Source organism: Pinus tabuliformis, chromosome 7 (assembly GCF_031772625.1).
Source record: "Pinus tabuliformis cultivar Carrire ecotype Pingquan chromosome 7, CPIR1, whole genome shotgun sequence".
NCBI lineage: Eukaryota > Viridiplantae > Streptophyta > Pinopsida > Pinales > Pinaceae > Pinus > Pinus tabuliformis.
The window spans coordinates 144,958,316-144,966,446 of NC_142293.1; positions in this window are offsets into that span (position 1 = coordinate 144,958,316).

An 8,131-nucleotide genomic window follows, 5' to 3' on the forward strand; every position below is an offset into this window, starting at 1 on the left:
ATCCCACTCGATGACTTATTTTTGTTTATGTTCTTTGGCCGTCCTCGTACAGACAAGGCATCACCATTCTTGCTCTCCATGTTTTTCCATCTCATCTCCTCCATCAGCAAGGATGAGACTATTTCATCAAACTGCAAGGTAGTTGCATTGCTACCTATTGCAATAACCAGACTATCCCACGAATCTGGTAGAGAACACAACAAGATGATGCACTTATCTTCATCTGAAATTTTAATATCAATAGATGCTAACTGACTTACCACAGTATTAAATGTGTTCAGATGTTCTGTAACCGAGTCTCCATCTTTCATCCTCAGGTTATACAGTTTTTTCTGCAGGAACAGTTTATTCACCAAAGACTTAGATTGGTACAAAGTCCCTAACTTGTCCCACAAAGCCTTCACCGTAGCTTCCCCTGATACATTTAGCGATACTGAATTTGAGACACACAATCGTATTGTGCTCTTTGCCTTCCGATCCAACTTCTTCCATTCTTCATTGAACACTCTCGTTGGTTTAGTACCCGGATCTACTACGATCCACTGATCTTTATCCACCAACAGATCCTCCATCTTGAGTTTCCACAACTCAAAAATTTGACCATTAAATTTCTCGATCTCTATCTTTCCACTGCTCGCCATCTTCTTTCACCACCAGAATCGATCTTGCAGATCTCCCACTGAACAGGGTCTACCACAGGCCCAAGTGAAACCCCTCAGCAACAAAGGCATTCACTTGAAGCCAAAATAGCTCTGATACCAAATGTAGGTTTTAACCCCGTACAGAAATTACCTGCATACGAATTCTAAAACACAGAAAATAAACAATGCGAGAGCATAACACATAAAACACATATACACAGAGATTTTCCCCTGGATCCCAAAACCGGGACTACCAACTTGATTTTTCATTATGTTCCTTTCAATGTTATAATACATATTTATACATGTCAAAGCATCCAATACCATGGACCGAAAACCATCGCGTACAAAACCATGGATCGAAAACCATTGCGTCCAAAAACATGTGCGAAAATCATGCACGAAACCATAGGTGGGTCCACCCAACCTAACATAGGTTCCAAAACCAAAATTTTGCACCCCTCAAACCCCCTGTGACCCCCCCGCTATGCAATCGGCGCAACGAAGGGGGGGCTCTGCCCCCCCCTCTAACCCCCTGGTTAACTACATGGGCTAGTCATGGAAAGAGTATAACACAACCCAACAAAAAAGTGTTCAATGGAAAAGCACATTGAGGACTTTCAAAAATTGAATATAAGGGAAAATGATATTCCAGAGAAGCAGAGGATTGATGTCTCCATAGGGACTTTAAAGGATAACATTCAACATGAGGTTCGTCTTTAGGACCCTGATTCATTGGAGAATGCATTCATGTTGGCAAGAAAAGTGGAAAGAAAAATTATGGCAGCAAGGAAGTCTACCCCTCACAACTATAAAGATGGAAGTGTTGTTTCTCCTATCCTTCCATAACCTACAAGGTTAACGCCACAACAATTGGAAGAAAAAAGAGTAAAAGGGCTTTGTTACAATTGTGATAACAAATACATTAAAGGTCATAAGCTTGCTAAGAAGAAATTATTTTACATTGATTATGAAGAGGAGGAAGAAAGTGATCAAGCAACATCAAAAGAAGAGGATATACACTAGGAACCAACCCCAGAGAAAAAAGAAATGAATCCGACCATATCTTGTAAAGCATTGGCAACAATTACCACTCCTCAAACTCTCAAGATAGAATGACATGTCAAGAAGAAAAATGTTCAAGAAGTGAAAGATCACATCAAGCATCAAGAAATGAATCTGACCATATCTTGTAATGCATTGGCTGAAATTACCACTCCTCAAACTCTCAAGATAGAAGGACATATCAAGAAGAAAAGGGTTCAAGCAATGAAATATCACATTGAGCATCAACAACAAGTTCTCCAACTTTTAAAGGATAACGCCACTTTGTTGCAGAATCAAATGAAACACCATGCAGATCAACATCACAGTGAAATAAGTTTTGATGTAGGTGATTGGGTATTTTTACGGCTACATCCATACAAACGAATGTCCCTCAAGCAAGTTATTTATGAGAAGGTTGACAATACTACATGCACTTAAGAAATGATGACCTTAGTTAATGAGAAGACACTTCATGGTAAAAATGGATCATGATAGTCTTAAGTACTTTTTAGAACAAATATTATCTTTAGGAAACATAAAAAATGGGTCACAAATATGTTGGGTTATGACTTTGAAGTCATCTACAAAAAAGGGAAGCAAAATGTTGTTGCAGATGCACTTTCAAGAAAGGATGAGGATGTGGAAGCATTGTTTTGTGTTATTTCTAATATCCAACCAGATTGGATATGTTAGGTTCCTATACCAATAAGTGTCATATTTCATGATTGACTGTGGAAATGCCAAATATGATCATCCTTTCCATGCTGCAAAGGTTCCATATTTTCCAAAAAACAGAAAAATTTAAAAAATGTAAAGAGGGTATGCCCTAAAAGAAAATCAAAGGGAAAGAAAAATGAATTGGTCAAGAAAAATAAAGAAAATGAACCCCAAAGAAAGACCAGGAAAGCGGATAGTCAAAATGCCACTACCATACTACTTGTTGCAAAGAATTCCAAAATCATGCAATCGGTGAATTTTGTCACACTTGATGGATGGCCCAACAGCTCAATCTTGGCCAGTCCATGTTTAAATTTCTTGTTTTAGCATTAGAGAATAAGGTCCGTTCAAACAGTTCAAGCTTGGTAGATCATTAGCTAGGTAGAGAAGCAAAGGGCCCAACTACTTAATCTAGGCCCTTGGAAGAAATAAGGATAGACTTAGATAGGAGGGCAGTCAAAAGAAAAAGAAAGAAAGGGTTTGCTAGTTCAAATGCACCCAAACAAGATGAAGAAAAAATGTTAGGTGTAGCAGAATGGGTAGGTAATTCTGGTGTTGCAAAAGTAGGTTGGTGATCAGCTTTAATGTGATTGATCTCATGGGTATCCCAAACATCATGGGAAAGTGGCTACATTTTGGTGGAGCATGACTGATTTCCCCTCTCATTTCCCCAAGAACACTTACTAACATCCCTTCAAGGACATTCGAATCTGCTCAGTGGTCCTAACTCATTTTGTTTTATGAGAAATATTAAGTGAAACTTTGTGTTCACTTGATCAAAACAAGCCACATTTCTTGTGTAAAAATAATCATTCCATTTTCCTTTCATTTCCTTATGCCTAAGTTTTTTCACTCTATAAACTTAGCATTAATTCATATAGGTTCATCCCATATATTCATATTAACATGTTAACTTATTTTATAGCTCCCATATAATATTCCCGCCCCCATTATACATAAAATACATAAAAACCCCAAAAAATATACAATATTCCTACCCCTGGCAAGTATAGCCATATAGCAAAGTTTTCGGGAATTAAAAGGTTTACCAGAAACCTTATAATAGCCCTTCGTGTTCAAAAATCATTGGAGTTTATTTAACACTCGGTTAAATAAACAACCGCACCTAAACCTCCCACATAAACCATATAATAACCCCTGCGCGCATGTAAAAAATTGGGTTTCATTTAACATTCAGTTAAATGAATAACCATTCCGCCGAAATCCAAAGTTAAATACATTACAAACCCCATAAAAAACATTATTAAATGTTGAAATATTAACGCGGGTCCCCGTGTTATAAACCTCCACCAGCTACACCACCCGTCGACCGTCGGATCTAACGCCACAGATCTAACGGCTGTCGGCGATATCGGAACCCCCCATGTGCCGAACGTTAGCGTCCAGGGGATGGGCGGTATTTCTGCCGTACCCGAGACACGCGTCGGCTTCCCGGCGTGATCGGAGCCCCCCCTCTCCAAAACCACCATGGCCCAATGGTGGTGCGGGGAATACCGCTTACCGCCCCACTGCCTCCCCGCTGACGTCATGCCCACATCATCAGCTGACGTCGCATCCACGTCGCCCTCCACCACTCCGTATCAGCACCATGTCACCTACTGACATCACCACCTCACCTCCGTGTCACCCGCCACGTCATTCGACACGTCATCCTTCGTACCCTGCTACATGAAAAAATTACGTCATGCTGACGTCATCTAACAGAAACGTGCCAAAGCCCACCAAAGTCAATTTTTTTGTTAAAAAAGCCACAAAAGCATCATTTTCACTCATTTGTGTTTGTCTCCTCTGCACGTCCTCTGCATGCTCTTTTATGTCCGAGGTAGCATTTTAACAGCACGGTCCGCCACCCAGCAAATTTACTCCATAGCTCGACCCCTCAGCTCGACTCGCCACCTGCTAATCGCTCATTTCACTGTTAAAACAGGTATTTACATGAATTTTGCTCCCAAACCTGTTTTTCTTTGGTTTTCTCTAAAAAATCGCCTGAAGAACCCAAATTTGAAGAAAAACGTTGTGTTGTCTTCAGAAATATACACTGTAACCTCTGTTTTGCCCAATTTTAACCAAATATCCGTCAAACCCCATCTCCCTCTGCAAAAATTCGCCCACTGAGTCAGACCCGAGGTCACATTAAATTTGCATTTGCTAAATGAAAAAGCCCTGAACTGTTTGTGTCTATTTTTGTCACTGAAAAAACTCTGTGAACTACTTTTTCCTACAATGTGTATCCAGTGAATTAATTCTGAGATTGAATTCGGTCTGTGTTTCTCGGAAAAATCCACAGAGCTATTATTTTGCCTATTTCACTTACACAGACCCAAAAATTCCAATTTCAAAAGCCACAGAATTAAGCTATGCAAGCTCCAATGGCCTTAAATGTTACCCCTCTCAATGCTCCCCACAAGGAATTGGAATCGCTACCTTTGGCCGATCGGGATTATCTAATCCAAGACTTGGTTGGTGACAAAAACAACCTGCAGGTATTCTATGAACTTAGGAACAATCATCTAAATAACAATGATTTCTATGGGATATGGGAATCAAATCTACCCATATACTTCCTCCCCTCTGTCAATGTCTTCCCTGAGATAATTCACCTCTGCTGTGAAAACTATGAACCAACCCAAAGGGCAGTCAAAACTCCATCTGGGACCATCCTCTTTCATATAACCCCTGACTCCATAAGTCAAATGCTAAACTTCAAACCAACTCAGCTTTTGTTTTCTCTTACTATGAAATTCTTGCTTGATGAAGGTCCTAAACTTTATAGCTCAGAGATAACTTGAATTGCCCAAGTATTTATGAGAGCAAATCGCCAGCCTACAGAGCCACCTCCTTTTCACTATGCATGTTTCAATGAAATGGGTAAATTACTTGTTGATATGATATTTTATCTTCTAGGGTTCAAGACAAGTGAACATATTGATGAAACTATATTGGTCTTACTGTCCATATTTACCCCAGGGCAACCCCCTGCTGTCAAATACAATTATGCCAAATTCATTGCCAACACGATACATGACCAACTCTTGAATCTGGATAGGGAGGGGGTCTTCAAGTATTCATCCTACATCTATCATCTGTTCCTGTATTATCAGAAAGAATTTTTCCAATTTCCCATCAAAAAGTTGGACTCTAAAGGAGAAAAGAGGTCTGTGATTTTTTGGACCTCAGTCTTTCATGAAGTCTGCAACTCTCCCTACTCTTACTATGAGTTCATTGACATGTTTGTCTATCCAGTGTCTTCTCTCCTAAAGAGATCTCCTCCTCCTAGATTGTCTTATGATATGCAGAAAATATTGCAGCTCTCCAAAAACTACAAAATAGGCAACTGGTACTTCTACCAGAATCACACTGTCATCAGGATATATGGCTATGAGATGTGCCCCTACAGGCTGCCAAAATATGTGCCAATGAGACTGTTTGCCTTGGAATATTTCAGGCAATTTATCAATTCTGATTTGACTCATTTCCATAGCACCAAGAAAAAAGCTTAGTTGAAATTGAGAGACCAACTAGGCCCCTATGTCATGAACAAAAAGGAAGGATGGCAAGAGGCTGATCAGATATTGGGTGAAAAACTCAGATTAAAAAGGAGCTTTTGGTGGGTACCCTATGACCCAAATGGCTTTATCAATGAAAGAAAAATAAAATATAGGCTGTCAGCCTATGAAAATTTCAAAATCCTAGAAATAGAACAATTTTCCAACCAAGATGAATGGGTAGAAGGCACACTAATTGAACAGTTCACTGAGGAAGAGAAAATGGAGCAAACTATGAAAGATCTAGAAAAAACCCTTGACTTAGATTCTTTTGGGCAGGTGTCATTCAAACTGCCACAACAAATTGGAGAAGGCACATCAACTGCTGCAGCTTCACAAACTGCCCAAGAAAGGACTGCACCAGTAGCAAGGAAAACAAAAGGCAAGGAGGTAGTAGATACAAAGTAAGAAACAATGACAAACCAGCCAACTACCTCAAAGGAACAGCGTCAAGGGCAAACCCCTTCACTACAGACAGAGGCACCACCAGGTACCAGCATTACAGACTCCTCTCAATGAGGAAAGAAGCAAGAAACGGGACAAAGAAGAAACCACACCTACAAGTGGGTCAACAGAGTAGCCAGAGGCTAAAAGGCAAAGAGTAGATCCTCAACCTGAAGAGGAAATTAGTGAAGAAATCACAGGGAGTCCAAGGAAGGAGAGGGAAACCAGCCAACAGACATCCACTAGCTCTCACAGGCAAGAAATGGAGAGGCAACATGGTATGGAAGTGTCCTCCTCAAGGCAGCAAAGTAGCCAACAATCTAGTATTAAAGGAACATTCATGGAAATTAAATCCCAAAATGAATTATTGAGAATACAGCTTTATGATCAATTTCTCAAAACAACACCCTCCAAACAGCAAAGACTAATGGTAGCTTATGAAATTAAGGAGAAAAAAATGATCTTAAGTCATTTTAAGCCTAAAGTTCAGCAACCACAGACGGCTGCGGACTACATAAGAACAAATCTAGAAGTCCTCGCCAAAGACATACACCCAATGGACCAAATTGAGCTGCACAAGAAAACAGGCGAAATGGTCTATGCTACATTGGCAGACAAGGCAATGCTGGCCCACCAATTGAAGGAGTCATTAAGCAATACATCTGCCCAATTGGATTTGGAAAAGATATATTCCTTGGTTAAAGACAACATAAGAAAGACCTTGGAGGAAATTATTATTGAGCTAGGGCATGATCCTAAGGATACCAAGGGCATCAAAGCCCTTATAAAGAAAAAGGAAGAAGTATTGTTGCACATAGAGAGCAATTAAAACTACCTGTAACCATGCACCCACAAACTACAGAACTTGCACAAGAAAAGGCAGAGGAAGATATGATGGGATTGCTGATGAGGATGAATCAAAGGCTAACTGCAATGGAGCAAGAATTGGAGAAAGCATTGCAAGCCAAGCAGGGAGAGTCGACCTCACAGCCACTTGAAACAACTCCCACAGTCACCACTACCCCTCCCATAGTTGCAGCAGCAATCCCTCCTATCATCCTAGCATCGACAAAAGGTACATCAGCCACATATGCTTCAACAGTAGCAGCAATAATAGCGCCAGACTCTAGTATGAGCATGGAAGAACTCATGAAAGCAGTAAAAGATCTAGAAGTCCAAATGTCAGAGCTAAAAGAGGCCACGGAAAAGTTGGCCAAGCTAGAGGTAAGCTATGACAAATCCAAGATAACAGTGGCAGAGAAAACTAGAGAGATAAAGGCCTTGGAGAATAAGGTGAAATCCTTGGAGAAAGATCTCACTCTTCATAAACCTCTAGCAGACATTAAAACAATTTTGTGGACTAAAATTGGCCAGTCCATTACTGATCAATGGACATCAATACAGACTATTCATGACCAGATCGAATTGATAGAGATAGCTCAATTCGAGACTCAAAAATCCAGAGCATTATTGGCAAACAAGCCCGAACAGGCCAATAAACTAATTCATTTTTTGAATACTCATACCAGAGAGCAGCTAGCAGCTCTAGATATTCAGGACAGAACAGGTACAATTTTGACAGTGAAAAAGGTGTTGACCATGAGGAATTTTGTACAAACTTTAGAAAGAAAGTGCCAGGAAATGCAGACAGAAATAAATGCCTTCAGAGAAAGGTTCGCAATGTTGCAGAGAAAAGGGTTACCCAGCTTATTGACC